Source organism: Lichenostomus cassidix, chromosome 22 (assembly GCF_008360975.1).
Source record: "Lichenostomus cassidix isolate B80296 chromosome 22, HeHo_3.0, whole genome shotgun sequence".
In the NCBI taxonomy this organism is placed as follows: domain Eukaryota; kingdom Metazoa; phylum Chordata; class Aves; order Passeriformes; family Meliphagidae; genus Lichenostomus; species Lichenostomus cassidix.
In genome coordinates this window covers 217,337-235,188 of record NC_139502.1, presented here as the reverse complement: position 1 = coordinate 235,188, position 17,852 = coordinate 217,337, and the positions used below count along the sequence as shown (strand labels likewise).

The following is a 17,852-nucleotide window of genomic DNA, read 5'->3' as shown; positions in this document are numbered from 1 at the left end:
AATCAAGGGGTGCATCAGGAATACTGAGGCTTAAAACAGAGTGAACCCAAGCACAGCCAGAAAACAACAGAAGCAGCTACACAGAGAGAATATTTAAAACCAACCCCTATGCAAAGTAAGAGGAAAAAGAGTCTGGTGCCTTCTGACTTATGCCAAGATAAAATCTATTAATTCACAATCATAACAAACCTGAGCATAATGAGGACTGATAATACAGGTTTTATAGAGTTCATTCCACTAACTGGGAAGAAATATAACATGGAAATGAACAGGCTATGAGATCTCATTTGCAGACAAAGTCAGGTGGAGAAAGGCCAGTCTGCTGGGCTGTGCAGTGCACCTGGAGGTGGTTGTGCTGAATCCCCAGTGTCCTGCCATCCCACGGTTATTGTGGTCCCTGCATATTTTATGAAAACAAGCAGCTGAGCTGACACCAGAGACTGCCAGCCTGGAGAGACCAACCAGCCCCCAGCTCCAGGAAAAGGTATGCTCAGCTGTTCTGGTTTATCAGACAAAAGATACAAATCTTGGAGCTCCTCTGCTGCTGCACTTGCTTTTTTTTTGATTCTGCAAAGACATTTACTTGTTTTTTCTTGCTATCTGCCTAGTTTTAATCTTCGTTTACTCTGTCCAGAGAGATGTTGAATTGAGAAACTTTCAAAGACACCAAAAAACCCTTTTAGGAATACAAGAAGTGTTGCAAAATTGCATCAAAGGCATAACAAAGTGGGAGGAAGAAATCTCACTTAACTCCAACAGATTGGCACAAAGCAAACCAAAGAATCTCATTAAGCCCCAATCCAGCAACCAAGCCAGAGGCAGGTAACATCACCTTCATTAGCATGCAGCCTGCAATGCTAGTACAAACCCTCATTGCAAAAATCAGAGTAAATCAAAAGCTTCTCAAGTATTACTTCAGCATTCTGTGCTCTGATAACAGAGCATAAGTCTATTTTCCTCAAATGGAATCGACTGTCCTTCTTTAGAGCAGCAAAGGCTACATAGGCTTATCCAGGAACTGAATTTCAGGTGTTTTCTCTAAATGGTAAGTTCCGATACAGGTGTGGGATGTGTTACCCTTGATATCACAGGTTTGGCACCAGGAGAACGTTGTGGTTCTGCTGATGATGTGACTGTTGTGCACCACAATTCACGTGTAAATATTCCAGTTACCTAATAAAAGTCTCTCTGGAATAGAAGACCCTCACGAAACACACCCAGTGCACAGCTACACAGGACAGAAGCTCCCACTCTCCTGCCCTGCTCCCAAATCCTGGTGCATCCACCATGCCAGCAGAACCATGCTGCTCTGCTCGGCATCACTTGAGCATCTCAGTGAAAATCAGCCTCTGGCTGCCTCCATCCCACTCTCTGAAGAGGACAGCCTGGCACCAGGTTGCTCTGACCTCCCCAAGCAGCTCCTCGGATCCTACTGCCATCTCCAAATGCCACATTCCCATGGAACCACTGGCAAAAGAATGGGGCAACCCTTCTCTCCCAGGGCAGTTCAGGGATGAGCTCTTTTTGCTTGGCTTTAGGCACTGGATACACAGGTGAGCAGCGGCAGATAATGGCTACCTGAAAGCTCCCTGTGTCCCTGGGAAGGGCAGCAAGCCCAGACTGCCAAAGCCTGCAGGATGGCAGGGTCCCCTTGTCCAGGTGCAGAAATGTAACTGGATGTCCTCATGCCTGGGTTCCTGGCAGAAGGTTTCACTGTCACTTTTTTCAGACATTGCTTTTTCATGGTGATGAAAAGGACAGCAAGGCAGAGCAGAGAGGAATGGGGATTAGGCAGAACAGAAGAAAAAATGGAAGCAAAGCCTCCTTCATGCTTTTGCATGAATATATTAGGCTAAACTGCTATGAGGATTCAAGCATATGTAAGCTTGGCTACTTAAAATAATGAGAAAGCTCTAGTAACAATAACTGCTCCAGCCAAAATTAAATTTTATCAAAAAATAATAGACTCACCTTAGCAAGGAAGATTTCCACCCAAGCAATCCACTACTAGCACCAATTTATAGAAATCACCCTAGCAAAGTTGCCGCTGAAACCAAGACAGCCCCAGAACAAGCACCAGCCATGGACTTGAGAAAATAGACAATTACCTGTCCCACAGAAATGCAACAGAGGAGCAAAAGCCTCTTCCCCTCCTCAGCAGCTACCAAAGGATGTCCAGGTAACATGCAGTGAAATGAATGCATGAATGTGCCCCTCTGCACAACACAGGTTTTAAAGCTGCCACGGTCCCCAGGCTCTGGCTGGTCTTGCACACAGACCATAGGGAAGGTCCAGGACTGGTATTTCCCTGGGGATCTGTGCAGGGACCCCATTACATGCAAGAACCAAACGTCTGCTTCTTACAAAGGGACTGGTACAGAGATGCCACAGCCACAGCAAAGCTGGATGATGACATCTCTGCATAGCTGCAAGGGCTCCCCTCTGCAGCAAGAGACAGACTCTAGACATGAAACCCTGGGAAAAAGAACAGAGCTTTGTGGTGTGGGTGCTCAGCCTAACACCAGCACTTCCTCCTCTCCAGAAAAGCTCCCTTCCCTGCTCCTGTCTCATCTCAGATACACTTTGCATTACCGTTCTGTGGGTTAATCCAAGCAGTGATTTATTAACTTCTGCCTGCAAGTGTGATAAAGGGAGCTCATAAGCAATTAATATTTATGTATTTCTAATCACTTCATACCACTGTGACTCTCCCTGCCCACACATGCCTAAGTACTCCAGGACTGACCAGCCCTCGGCTGATCTTACCACACAGCCCATCTGTCAAAATGCAGCACGGAAGAGAGGATTTTCCCTGCCACAAGCCATCGGCATGTCCTCAGCTGTGAGGGACACTCAAGGGGAACTGCAGGTGCTGAACAGGGTGGGACATGTCCCTGAACACTCTCAGAGACTTTTCTTGCTGAGAGTTGAAAAATTAACACGGCATTCATAACCTTGTCACTGGGACACAAACTGTCATGCTGAGCAGAAGCACTTGGTCTGCACTCTGAGGTATAAATATGTGAAACTCCTAGTGTCCTCCTCCTCAGGTGGGGACATGATGGGGCCTCCACCAAAACCACCAATCGCTTTGTCTCCTTCAGTGGGGTTTATTATGGCCTCCTGTGCCACACTCCAGTGCCAAGTCCCCTCCCTGCTTCAGATCCGTGGCCTCTGCACATGTCAGCTCAGCATCTCCAGGAATGGCTCATTGTGTCAGAGACCTCATCTGCAATACCTTGTGCCCATTTTTTAGCAATGAGCTCAGTGAATAGCGAAAGAAGTTTTTTAATAATAGGAAATTCAAAACTGGTAGCAACAGTTCCAGAGTATATGGTAAACATGAACAAGATAGAGTTTTTTTTAATTCCAGGTTTCACCTTTCACATCACTTCACAGACGGACCTTGGTGGTGTTCACTGTCAATTATTTCTATATTTCAACAATAAGCAGAAACACCTGTCATTCCTGTACACATTTGTTTTTTCTGTTGCCCAGTCAAGGACAAGGAGCGCCATAGGAAGCACTGGATTCAGCAACTCGTTTTTTTCCAGTCAAGAGGAAAAGAAAAAAATTGTGGTCCCTTACCTGATTTACTCTCAAAGGTCTTTAATCACCTTTTCCAAAATTAACAACTTCCGAAATCTCCATACTGGACTACAAGAGATGTGGCAACTGAGCACATGCATGAATGCCAAATGCAAACAAGCCAAAAATTAAATGTCCTGATATTCATGTTATGAATTATTTGTGCCTTTTGCTACTGTCACTCTCCCGTGGATTAACATCTCATGTAACACCTCCTGTTTTTGTCTGTTGTTTAATTTGTCTTGCAATAAGAAGAAAAAAAGCCCTTACTAATAATTAATGTGCTTTGAGCAACTCTGTCACTGCACTAACATTGAGGCATCTGAAGAAATGCAAAACTGCCTTTTGAAGTGCCTGATTTCCCGGTACGACAAGACAGCGGCTGAGCCTGTTCCATGAGTGGAATTCTCCTCCTGTTTTTATTGCCCTGAGACAGTCTGGGTGCTGGAGGTCACAGCAGCCAGGAAGAGGGCTGGGATGGGGCAGCCTGAGGCAACTCTGTGCTGCTGGCTTTGCCCAGGGAAGGGCATTCAGCCACAGACAGGACAGAACAGGACAATCCACCGCATGGCGATGATGGGACTCTCTGCAGTCCGTCCTGAGCTGATATAAGAGCCCAAATTCAGAGTCATAAGACCTGCAACCTCAGCCTGTACCTGGCACCTGAATTTCCTTGCTGTCTTTCCATAGTCCCAGAGAGGTGGGGCAGGGCAATGAAATGTAGCCCAGACAATTCTGTGTCCCAGAGGTCATGGTTGTGTGTCCCTGCCCACACAGAGCTCCCTATGAACCACATCTCCAGAGGATGTTTGCACTATTTTCAGTTTTTCCCATTCTCCTGCCACATCAAAGATGTTCCGTGTCCCTCCAGCTGTGCTGCACATCTGCTGTCTTTACCATGCTTTACCTTCCCTGCATTTCTAGTTTGGCTTGGGGTTTGTCCCTACTCCCTCCATTCCCTAAATCCTCTACAGAGTCAATTTGCTTCACTTCTGCACTGAGCCTTTGATGCATTTTGACACGCTTTATTGGAGCCTTGAAAATCAGAACAAGATTGTGTGTGGCATGAGCTGGGGAGCAGGAGAGATCCTGCACGTGGCTGCTGCATGTGTCAGCACAGAGAGGAGAGGTTGTGAAGAACAACACTGGGGAGACAGAGCCTCAGTGCAGATGACGCTCAACGTCAGCACCCCAAATGCCTAAGTTCACACCATTTCCCCCAGTGTAAGTAGGCAAGTTGCTCATTTACTGGGGTCGACTTCTTGATAGAAGTGCCCAAGGGGCCAGGCTGGATGGGGCTTGGAGCAACCTGGGCTAGTGGAAGATGTCCCTGCCCATGGCAGGGAATTGGAGTGAGATGATCTTTAAGGTCTTTTCTAACCCAAACCATTCCAGGATTCTGTGTTTGCCAGGACTAAGAAAGGTACACTCACACAGCAACAGCACCTTCCCAATGGATGGAGATGGTGTTTTGGAAAAGAGCCTCTCAGTTTTCATGCCAGTGTGGGGAGGAAATTGCCAGGGCTGTCTCACCAAATTCCCAAGACTCATGAGCTCTGGGCTGGGGGGAAAGCTGCCAGACGTTCCCATCTCCTAACCTAATCATCAAGGTACCATTTATATAAATAGAACCAAGCAAGAAAACAGCCTGATGAATACATCAGGAAAAGCAGTGCCCTCTGGCACAGGGAAGCCAGGAGAGACAGGCAATGCCCTCCAGGCAGAACAGAAGGGCCAAGGCTCCAGGTGTGCCTCTGCAGCTCCTACCTGCACCACACCATGCAGCACAGCACCGCACCTGACAGGCATGCAAAAGCACGAGACTCAAGCTTACATGTGCCAGTAAATCCAGCCGGTGACTTTTTGACCTCCTGCCTGTCTGAAGTGGGAACAAAAGGCAAGCAAAGGAAATTATAGGCACAGATTCAGAGAGCAAAGGACAGATCTGGGCGAGCAGCAGAGGCAAGCCCTCCATGCCCCAAACTGCCTCAGGGGAAATGAGGAAAGGTCGCTGCCAAGTTTAGAGGGAGCCACATTGCAATTCTAGGAGTAACATCATTCTTTCCCTACAAATACAAGTATCCCATTACGCACATGAATTTTTGCAATTATTCACACTACATCGTGTAGCAGGGTTTAATTTCAAACGTGCAATAATGTATTTTGAATAAAAATACATTTTAAAAAAAGAGATTTATATATTGTGACTGTTTTAATACAGTTTGTAGGAACTTATGGAAGAGCAATTACATTTCATGCCTCAGGGTATGGATTCTGCATCCTGTACACTTTAAAGATGGGGCTCTGTCACTCACTCCAGCATGGCCCGGTGGCACAGCTCAACCCTCAGCAGCAGGGACAGCCCAGAAACCTCCAGAAATAAGGGTTAAAGCAGATCTGTGCAGGCTTCACAGAGACTACACTCAAGATGGAGGGGCTGCTGGAGTCATACAGAGGGGAGGGACTCACTTGCTTTAGGATGGTTAGCAAAGGAGGGACCTTGGCCTGGGACCCAGCTGCTGTGGGCACCTCCCAAAGGAACAGATTCCCCTCGACTAAGCCCTGCCCAAGCCCCAGCCTGGTGAAAATTCCTGGTCCAGCACAGCCTGGTCTGAAACCCTGGCGCCCATTCCCACTCGCCACCACCTCCCACTGCTCCCTCCTCCACACTTCCTCCCACCCCAGCACCCAGGGATGCATTTTTGGCAGCTCTCTGTGCCCCCAGGGACCCTGCCGGGTGTCAGGGCGTCGTGGGGCTAGGGCATGGGGTGCAGCGAGTGCCTTGAGGGCTCACACGCTGCAGAGCTAGGGTTACCATGTGATGCTCAGGGTTGCTATGGAAACGGTGGTTTCTCACAAAAAGATGAATAAATAGTCTCCGCACTCCCTGAGCAGGGGCGCAGCCAGGCTGTGGGCACCCCAGAATCAGGGGTCACTGCTGGCCAGCCCAGGCCCTGCGGCGCAAGGGGAGCAGACAGTGAGTGGCTCCCACACAGCCCTTCTCCGCAGTTACCGCCAGGACAACACATTTATTTTTGGATAAGCAGGACCTACTTTTTCCTGTGGCTCCTTAATAACATACAAAATGGCAGAAAGTGAGGCAAGTCGAATCCCATGCCGGCAGCCCGTTGCCTCTGGTACTTTGCATAATCAGGGCTTGTCAGTCCCCATCAGCTTCAGCTCAGAAACCCAAGAGGAAAAGCCATGTAAGGTGGCAACAGGCTTAGAAGAAGCCTCTGGAGAACAAATCTGTCCATCGCTGATGGGGGATTATTTTAATTCTGGATCCATGATAAAAGCCTGCATGCTGGCCTAGCTGGCTAACCTAAAGCACCTCTTCCCAAAACCACAATCAGCCTCAGCAGCACTAACCTCAGATCAGTTTCCTGTCACTGGTGACAGCATTAAATGCTCCCTGCCCAGCTCAGGTTAACCAAGTTACAGACAGCAGAGGCAGAGATTCTCCTGGTTATCACCGAGTTATCAGCCGAGGTGCAGCAGGTGGGTTGAGCTCCTTTCCCCTCCCTAGGATGGTCCCTCTCCCATCCTGTATTTGCCAGCCAGAGATGACTTGCCGAGTGCCACCTGGTGAGGATTTACAGAAGCTCAGGTGCCACCAAGGCAGCTGACCAACTCTGGCCAGGAACCCTCCCTGCTTGCAATGACTGATGGACTCTGCTCTCTTCAGCCACAGCTCCCTGCTACAGCAGAGCTTTTTGTCATCAACAAAATGATTTAGAAACAAGATACCAGGAATGCAAATGTTTCTGGAGTCCCTCAGTTTGCACAAAGCAGCTAAACCTCTGGCCTCATTTAACTGCACATCCAAATTCCATATCCTCTAAAGGGTATCAGCAGATTTCATTAAACTATTTCTTATTATCATGTAATCTGTCAATTAGCTTTGTGAGCACTAGCAAACAACGAGGAGCTTTATCTTAAGTAAACCATAAAACATTTACATTCTTCCTACCTACACCATTTTCTTTATCTTTGCCCATCCTTGATTTAAAAAAGAAAAAACAAACCCCTCCTTTTGTTTGCATTTGCTTTCTTTTAAGCAGGAGCACCTCTCATGCTCAGCCAAATGAAGCAGAAACATGCTGGACTTTTAAGTTTTATGTCAGACCTGCCTTCCTTGTGCTTCGAAGCATCTCAGCAAGCCACTTGGATAATCCATGTTTCATTTTCTCCTCTGGAAAAAAACACCATTCTGTCCCTTACCAATAGATGAGCAATCAGAAATTGTTCATCAATGCCCACTGCAGTGCTCCAGCTCTATGTGCCAAAGGGTCCCCAGAAAAGCAAACTGCTCTATTTTTGTGAGAAATTAAACTGCCATTGCAGAAGGGCTGGAGCTGGGCACGCTCCGGGGTGGGCACTGGCTGCTCCTTTCAGAGGCCAGCTCTGACTCATGGGTTTGGAAAGGTCTCCCTTTCTCTGCATAGTCTGGGGACTCCAATTCCTACAGTATGAGTACCCTGTGGTACTCAGAAGCAACAGAAAGGCATTAAAACAAGTTAAGGTTGTTCATACAAAACCAGTTTTCTTAGTACGGTTTGTAGATTATCCTGCAGCCATGCCTGCCAGCCTTCTGGTCTGGCTAGGAGGAAAAAAGGTTCAAAAATGCTTCTCATCTGTTCTGCAAAACCAAAAACATCCCTGCTGCTTTGTAACGTCCTTTCTTACCCACTGTCAGAGCAGGGCACTACAAATTGGCTCCTCACATCCCTCTGTCTTCACTACCCTGTACCCAGATGTGGGAATCTGCTGGGACCCCCCCAGCCTGTGCCTCCAGGAGCAGGCAAGGGAAGGTGTAGCCCAGCATGTCTTCAGAAAGGCAGAGCAAGCTGGAAGTGCAGTAAAACCCTCTGATAATTAAATAGAGAAAATAAGAAGTCCCCACACCCTGTGTGGCTCCTGTCCCCACCAGACTACCATGAACTACAGCCGCATGCTCGAAAACTAGACAGATTAATTATTGCTACAATTAGTGGTATCGTGAATCATCTCTGGTGGTAGGAAATAATATTGTCATAAACTTGTCTAATTGCTCAGTATTTTCAAATGAGCAGTTGAATCCGCAGTTATCATCTTGCTGCTTTCACTGGTGACATTGTAGGATGGAAAACACAGAATTGATTAATTAGTTCTCATTTTAAGTCAAACTAAACTCTGGCTTCTCTCTGCCACATGCTGTCACTGCAGCCAAGACTGAAGCTCAGAGGTGGCAAGCACAGACATGGAAGACACCAGCATCCTGAGATCCAGGGTTACAGCTGAGAGCAGGGGAACTGCCAGCCTGAATACTCTCATCACCAAGGCCACAACAGTTTCTGCCTCTAATACAATCAGCTCACATGTGCTTATTATATATCAAATAATAGAGGGGCTTGCACAGCATTCTGTGCAACAACGGGTTTAACCAACTAATTTGCGGTTTCAAATGCAGTGGGTGTTCAATTCCATCCCATTCCTGGGGGTTTCTGACAAGCCACTCTAGGTGCTGCAGATCCAGTGCTCCAAGCTTTTCCCATTTTCTCCGTGAATTCTGAAACCAGAGCATGTCTCACCTTCACAGCTCACTGCTGGGTGTCATGTCTCTGGCTGCATCCTTCAAGACAGCTTTAAATACCAATGTCTCACTTCACCACCAGGTCCACCCACTGTTTTTAAGTGGCTGGATCAAATTTAGGAACGGTTTTGAGTTCACAGTGCAGTTCCCCATGTCTCCTCGTGTTCATGTCACTTTCTGAGAGCTGTGCGTGCAACTCCATCACACCCAGGTCTCAGGCAGTGGGGACTTTGCTTAGGTGCCCTGTGTGACACACACAAGTAACATGTATGTGGTATATAAGCAAGTAGATCAAAGCAGGAGACAGGTGACACTTCTAGGGCCTCAGGTGCTGAGGATGATAGACTGGAAAGGTTTATTTATACTCTCCCGCCTTCAGGATTTGTTTCACCAAAAAAGATGCATTGGCAAAAAGCAGGTGTTAACTATGCCTTCTACCCCACTTCCCCTAAATGAGGCAAAAATTCCTGCTTTGGAATTAAGAGCAGCAATACTCTTCTCCCCTATTGCTTTCTAAATGAAGCTCCTGAAAGCCCTTTTTGAAGCTTCCCAGTTTCATTTCCAGATCCGCTCCCCCCTGTGTTAAGGAGAAATGGATTAAACAAGTCTTTTGAAGTGCAGCTGCCCATGAGCTCCTCTGGGGACAGCTCAGCTCGGCTTTCCACGTCTCCTGGAGGCAGGACAGGCACCAAAAAACTCCCAGGGTCAAACCTGCATGTATAGGCAAAATGCTGCCATGGGGTGAGTGCTGCACCCCAGGCTTGAGTCCCAGACAGCCAGGGCTGGCAAAGTCATCCATGTCCCTTACAGCACAGTAAAGGCCTAAAATCTGTCAAGCATAGCACAACAGGCAAGTTTTGATATTGCAAATATTCGTCTCCAGCCATTTCTAGTTAATGAAACAAAGCAAACTGTCGAGGAAAATGGGAACATTACAGTAAAAACAACAACAAATTAAACTCTAATGCAATTAGAGACTAATTACGGATTTATCCTCTGGGAGCATTTTGGAACTCTGGGTCTTTCTCAAAATCTCATCCCCCTGCAACTTTATTCCTTTCTAGTTAATAAGGAAGAAGTGAGTGGCATGGCTTCCCCTGGTTCCCTGCAAAATGCCATCTTCTGCTCTGCAGGAGCAGGAGGTGGTGGCAGGTAAAGCGTTCACACCTGTGGGCTGAGGAAAATGCAGGTGTCAGCAGAACAGGGTGCAAAGGGAGAACAGAAACCACTGCCTGCATCTGCTGCAAGGTGACCAGAAACACAAAGACCCAAAGGATCTTGTGCAGAAGCAAGGCTGAGCAGGCACAAGCTGACAGCAGAGCACGAGCCACCCTGGAAACCCCTGTTTTCCTGCACATAGCTCTGACACAAGCCATACCCTCTTGACTTTTTAAATGTACTCACAAATGTTCTCATACATATGCCTTAACCAAACCTCTCAAGCTTGCTGCAGGACAGAGCACGGCAGTCTTTGGGCATCAGTCCTTGCAGTGCCCTGGGGCAGGGCACAGGGAGCCCTCAGCACCCACAGTGCCCCACAACCTGTGCACTGCTTGGGCTGCCTCCCTGCCATCCCAGCAGGGCTGCAAAGGAGCATTTGGCACAGCCTCCCCTGGAGGGCAGGGGACACAGACTGTGGTACCAACAAAGCATCCAGGAAATAGCAGAAGAATTGAAATGAAGAGGCAAAGATACACTGTCCCATTCAGCCATTTCTCCATCCAGGCTCACCCACATGGTGCCTGAGGGTTACAGCAAAGCCTGGCCCTGTTAAACCTTCCTCTGGGGGATGCAGACACAGTGAACACTCTCTTCAGAGGGTGAAGTAGTATGGAATGGAGAAAAGCTTTCTCCCCATTCCTTGAGGCTGCTGCTATTCCTGGGGGCAGCCCTGTCTGCATTTCCCAGCTCCAGCACTTCTCAGCAAGGGGTTTTTCATGATTCGAAGCAAACAATAAAGCTATGTCCTGCCATATGCCCTGCTACCTGCCCAGAAGCTGTCAGGGAGATAACCCCCTCTGTGTTCAGCAAAGGAAGGCACCTGTGCAATGAAGGGAGGTGGGAATCTTGACCTTCAACTGTTTCTGTACCCAAATCTGCCCTTGGGGACACCTGGAGCCCCGTTCTGGCCTACAAATTGGCCCAGTTCTGATCTCTCAAACCAGTTCTGGATCTCAAGTCACAACCTCTTTCCTAGGGAGTTTAACCCAGATAAAGCAAGAAACCCAGATCCAAAGGTGCTCAGGGCACCTGTGCAAGGACCAGCCCCAGGACCTGTCTTAGTCTTTCCCAAGAGGGTTTGAAGAGCCCTCCCAATTGTGAAAGAACACCTTGCAATGGAAAAGGGTATGATCAGAGACTCATGGGTCCCAAAAAGATGCCAACATTTGGTCAAAAGTTGTTTCTTGCAAAGGAAAAATTCTCAGCAATCCCCCACTGTTGTTGTCTGCCCTTAAGCACTGCCATGAGAGAGGAGGGCAGTCTGTTGGGAGCCTTAGGGATCTTTCCTCCCTCTCTGCAGGGAGGGATGACAAATCCACAGCCATCAGCATTCCCAGGTAAATCCCCAGCATGAAAAGGGGGAGAAGTGGTGCAGAAGCCATAAATCCCCAGAGAGAAGAGCCAGCTGCTCGTGGTGAGCAAGGCGCTCAGTCAGCAAGGACTAACTGGCTGCACCAATTCCTCTGCAAACTGGAAGCAGCAAATAAAACAAATCCAGGCAAATATCACCAAAACAGCTCCTTACATAGACGCTGTTTCAAGTGAGGGCAGTCAGAAATGCTGTGAATAGCTTGGGAGGTCTCTCAGGATGCAGTACACCTGGGAAAGTGAAAGGCAGCAGCACTGGGCCGTCCAAGGCAGGAGAAGGCAAAAAAGCCCGAGGGAGGAAGGCTGGATGCAAAAGAAAAGTTAAGACTGAGCAACTCAAAGCCAAGGGAAATGACTTCTGAAACACCCAAGCCAGCCAGGCACACACAGAACCATGGTGCAATGTACAGACAAGAATCAATTATTTGGAGTGACTCAGAAGTGACTAGGAATGCTCAGATAAAATCAATTGTAAGGGCTGGAAATCACCCCAAATTTTGAAATAGTCCCACTCCAGCACGTGGCCTGAAGGCAGGATCCCCTCCCAGGGACAGGGATGCAGGAGGTGCTGGTACAGGTTCACTAGCATCAGCAGGTTTATAACCTACAGGTCAATACGGTTCTGAGAGCAATAAAGGATTCCTGACCTCCTGCTTCTGATAAAATCAGGGGGAAAGACCTATTTGTACTCTAGAAAGCTCCTGTGCTGTCTCTCCTTCCTGTCCCTTCCTACAGTAGATGAGTCACTGTCTAGAACCTTTAGCAGAACACCTCTTACTGTTTATCAGATCCCTGCTATTCCCCACCCCACAGCACGGTGCAATAGGTATCAGGCAATGCTCCAGGTCACTATTCCCTTCCTGTGGAATGACAAAGGCCCCAAAGCTGAAGCCCTTCTGCCCAGTATCCTCCTTTCAAAGCTGCTCCTCCCCAACAGCATCCCCCTGCTCACCGCTCACCACTCACCTTCCGGGGCCGGTGGTTGTGTTTTGCAGAGGGACTGCACGTGCTCCTGCGAGAGCAAACAGCACAACCTCATGCAGAAAACACAAAGTGGTGATTTTTAACTCAACGCTCTGCAAATCTTGTTCTTCACCAAATACCACACACTCAGGTCACTTCAGCATCGCGCGAGGTTAAAAGGAGCGTGCAGCTGCCCCAAGGGCAGCCACGCACCATGATTGGCATCAGGAACCAGGGGGGCACTGCCCCAGTCCTGCGTCACTAACTGAGGTACACGAACCACTAGCAATCCAGACAGCTCAGGTCAGTTGCCGGAGATCTTTCACACAGCCCAAACGAGGTGTAACTTCACTCACGCTGTGTCAGGGACAGCTTTGGCTGGGCTCTGAGCTACGGACACCCCCAGTGCAACACGTGGGGCCAGGCAGCCCCACGGCGCCGCACGGACCGATCCCCGCCGCCGGCCGAACAGCCGCTGCAGTCGCTCTGGACTGTCCCCGGGGACGGCGGCCCCAGCCCGCAGCTCAGCTGCTTCTCTGGAATCCTGCTTTTGGTCTCCAAGTTCTGCTGGCTTGGGAAGTTCTCCAAACTTCCCAAACAACACAGAGAACAGGTTTGTTTTCCAGCATCTACAGACATCCACGCTCGTATCCCAACAGCCCCGGAGCTCCCGTTCCCACGCCGGACCGCGGGGACGCCTGTGCAGAATTCATTCCGCCGAAGCACCCCGAGCTGCACCAACCATCAACACAGGGGCTGCTTCCCGAGAGCCCTGCACTCAGAGGCCTGACTGCCTCCGGCCGCCGCCTCACAGGTGGATGCAGCATTCCGCAAAAACTCCGCCGGGAAAGCACTCCAAGGCTTGGCGCGGGGCTGGACCACTCGCAGGGCGTGCGCCGGTCAGCACCGACATACCGCTGCGGGTCTGGGGGTGGCACAGAGGCAGAGCCGCCCGCTCGCTGACGGGTCGGACCCGCATCCCGGCACCATCCGCAACAGCACCGGCATCGCCCAAACCGCTCCGGCAGCCGCTCCCAGCCGCTAAAGGATCGCCTCCCACCGCCCGCACTGACACCGCTATTAACAGACTCTGATTCCTCAGCAAACTTTCCTCCAACTCCCATCAACAGATCCCTGCAACAACCCCCGCGCGAGCCGGGGGGTCGGTGCCCGGTACCTTCGGGTCCGGCCGGTGCCTCCGGGGGCGATGGTCAGTGACTCCAGGGCCGGTGCTTCGGGCGCAGCGGGGCCGCTCCAGCCGGACGCCGGGGCCGCTCCCCCTGGCTCCGGGGCCGCCGCAGCACCAGCTCCCCTCCCGCCGCTCAGGCGAACCCAGGCCGAGTGCTGCGGGGGGCGGGGGGCGGCGGGCGGAGCCGGGCCGGGGCCGCTGCTCCTCCCCGGCAGCGCCATTGGCTCCGCCGCGCTCCGCAGGGCCGCCCGCCGCGCAGCCCCCGCAGCCCCCGGCCCCCGAGCCTCCGCAGCCCCCGGCGCGGGCAGCTCGGGGCAGAGCGGAGCCGTCCGGTCTGGCCGCCACCCAGGGGACAGGTCTGACATGGGCAGAGAGCGACAGGACGTGGGTGAGCGTCTTTGAACGGAATAAAGGGTGATTTGGATCAGATGTGTGAATAGATTCCTTCCCTGGGAGGGTGATGAGGCCCTGGCACAGGTTGCCCAGACAAGCTGTGGCTGCCTCATCCCTGGAGGTGTTCAAGGACAGGTTGGCCGGGACTTGGAAAAGCCTGGTCTGGTGGAAGGTGTCCCTGCCCATGGCAGGGGGTTGGAACTGGGTGATCGCTACGATCGGTTCCAAGCCAAGCCACTCCGTGAGTCTGTGTTTCTCGCGACTGTGAAAACAGAAGGATGTGCATATCTGATTTGCAGGGCAGAGGCTATGAAGGGTATCACAGTCACCAGGGGTTACATACTTCCCAACTCTTACTTTTGCAGATGACACACTCATTTTAATACCCTGGATTTATGGAGCGAGCATGCTTGGCACTGCAGGCGCCCACCACACACAGCACGTGGGGACAGTGGGAGGCGAATCCCTGCATGGGCAGGAACGGCTTCCTCAAAGAAGTGGCTGGAGGAGAGCTGATACCAGAGGGAACTGGATGGGTTCATTTTCAGTCAGAGGTTGGTCACAGCCTCAGGGGAGGCAGCAGGCAACAACTAAGTGCCCCAGACCAGGGTCAGAGCAGAGGAGCAGGGCAAGGAGGTGCTGTCAGGACCTTCAAGAAGAGTCTGTGTAGTTTGATTTGTTTCTATTAAATATACTTTGCAGACAGTCTCAAGGATTTTTCATGTGCAATGCAGCGGGCTGAGCCATGCCACTGTCCTTTTGCTACCAGATACCTGGGGCCTCACCTCAAGACTTTAAATCACCCTCTATCACACAAACATTAGAAAGAAGGAAAAGACTTCAGCTAATTTTCCATTTCCAGCTTAATCTGCTTGACAGCAGTTTTACAAACTATCTGAGTTTTATGATCCTGCTTGGCTCTTTAGCTGTAAAAAAATAAGTGCTTAGGAGCATTTAAGCCATGCAACTAAGCCTCCGAAATTGACACAAACTCCTTAGAGATGCCACCTGGAGTCTCAGATACTTCAGTGCTAAGAAGGGCAGATCAGACAATATTTACAATGATGCAGCTTCAATCCAGGGAAGAGCTGGTTCTTAAATCTTTTCCTCACTTTTTTTTAGGATTATATAATCTCCAGGAGCATCCCATGCTCACTGGCAATGAATAGCAGCATCGGCACAAGCAGTGTCAGAAATAACATTGAAAACTCAGCTTTTGCTCCATCCCAGCACCCTGCAGGGCTCAGGAATATATTTCCTGGCCCTGAGCTGGGCTAACTTTGGAACAACCCGAAACACATCAAAACAAGGAGCTGTAAAGCAGCAGCTGTGATTGATTAATCACAGCAGTGAAGCTGAAGGTTTTGATCATTTTCAAAAGCTTTTTAAAATCTTATTCTCCAAAGAAGGAGAGGTTACCACAGACATGGAACAAAGCAAATCACAAACTGGAGTTGACTCCTTCCTGGAAAGGCTCTGGACATACTGTGTTGCCTCTGACGATACCTCTGAATGCAGGAGATCAGGACAGGTGAATGAACATGCCAAGCTGACGCTGGCTGGAAATGTAAACGCTCTGATAACATCTCAGGCCAGTTCTCCAGACGTCCCAGTGCCACCTGCACAGGCATTCCAGTCCCAGCACTCACAGCCTGGCTCTGCACACACTCCAAGCCCAATGGACACAGCACTCTGAACCAGCCAGGGTGTCCTGTCCCTTGAAGCAGCCTGGTCAGGCCAGCAGGCACTGCCTGTATGACTGCTCTGCTCTCACCCCTCATTGCTGCACACCCTCTCTGCCAGGACCGGGCAGTACACACAGCCTCTGTGATAAACTCCAGCTCTCCATGGGCCTGGATTACTCTGCCTAGAGAAGGAGGTACAAACCTCTCTCCTTCACAGGAGATGTCCACAGCTCTTCAGCTAAGGGAGGAATTGAATTTCTCATCAAACCTCCTTGTCCAGAGGAAGCTCACCCTTCCTCTCACACATATTATGGCTATGAATTATTTCAGATTCCTTGTCTATTTGGGAACACCACATTTTTCCTTCCATAAGAAAAAATCCATTTCTCTCTAGTTTTACTCTGGTGGGCAGTCACATGGATTAACCTGACTTTTCCACCAGCCCTGTTTCCGCCCAAAAGCCAAGCTAAGTGCTGCCCATGGCAAGCACATGGTACGGTAACCATCACCCCACTGGGCTCCTCAGCAAAATATTTTTCAATCACAGATTAAATAGGGACCTGTTATCTGGTCAGAAATTAATTGACATTAATTAAACAGGGTGTGCAGTGAGCCAAGCCCCCTAGCAGGACCAAAGGCACAGCCCAACAGCACAACAGCCACCTCTCAGATTCTCTTCTGTGGCACGATGCACTTTGGACTGCCCCTTTCCTGACATTCATCAGTGAAATCAGAGCAGGCAGCAGGAGGTTCTTTGCAAAACAAAGTTTGCTGAGCGTGTTTAAAATATTCGGTGCCTCTTCACTGAGGTTTGTGGGTTCTCCTGCTGGCTCGTGCTGCCTGAAACAACCTGAAGCTGTGACTGACCCGGGCTCCATCACATTGCTGAATGTGCCCGCGGGATATCCCTAGATAAGTTACTTTGATTTCATCAGCTTATCCCCAACTGCAGTTTTAATCCTCGGGATAACAAAAGGCTGATCTGCAGCTGCCTCCCAGGATCTCAGGCTCTGGCAAAGCATCGTTAGCTCTGTGCTAGAATTGCAGCACCCAGGGAGCTTGAACAAAGAGCCCCAGGCAGTCCCAGCCTGAAACACTGGGAACAATGCCATCGTTCCCAGAGAGGGGAAGATGTTTGGAAATGCAATTTCTGAGGTCACCTTTTATGATCCAGGCACAACGTAGGCACACCACAGAGCCTGACTGCTCCTTCTGACAGCCAAAGCCAACACTGGGACTTCCTGCTATGCCGAAACAGCAGGTGCCCCATTTCCAACAGGTCCTCTCCCTCCTCCCCGTTGCCCATCTGGGCAGCAGCAGAGGGGTGCAGCTGCCTGTCAGGCCACTCAGAGAGGGACTTCAGTCCCGTTCCTGTGGAGGGCAAGGCTTGGTCCACTAATCTCAGAGGCTAAAATAATTTTATGCTTTCTTTGAGAAATCCTTCCAGCAAAGCCTGGAAGATGCAGCGAGCCCAGACAGAAACATATTTCCCTTGTGGTTACACTGCTGCCTGACTGCCAGCACACAGACAAGTGATTTGTGCCTCACTAGGCAAAACCCAGTGAAGTGTTTAACTTGAAAACGGGAGTGTTTCTCTGAACAACGCTGCCTCAGCTGACCCCAGCACAGCTCCATGGCTTCCCCAGCACCTCGCCAGCACCTACTCCCGCAGCTGCCACTTCCAAGCAGTGGTTACCTCTGCACCAGTTCCGCAGGCTCCTTGCGTGCTGTCCAACATCCAGCAGTTCTCTGCTGCAGCCTCTTTTGCTGCTTCAGAAAGTTGGGAGTTGCTCCCACCCCTCTTACAGCAGCTGCCCTGGGCAGCAGTGGGCAGGCGCCAAGGCAAAGTCCAGGCGCTGGGAGATGATGG

General features: G+C 50.1%; 1 protein-coding gene across 1 annotated transcript in view; it reads right to left on the bottom strand.

Annotated features, from left to right (window-relative positions):
* Window positions 1-14,051, bottom strand: part of ZMAT4 (zinc finger matrin-type 4) — a 47,741-nt gene extending 33,690 nt beyond the window's left edge. Inside the window, exon 1 of the mRNA XM_085080439.1 lies at window positions 13,893-14,051. The gene's annotated coding sequence lies outside the window, so the exon portion shown is untranslated. The remainder of the gene's footprint in view (window positions 1-13,892) is intronic.
* Window positions 14,052-17,852: the final 3,801 nt, after the last annotated feature.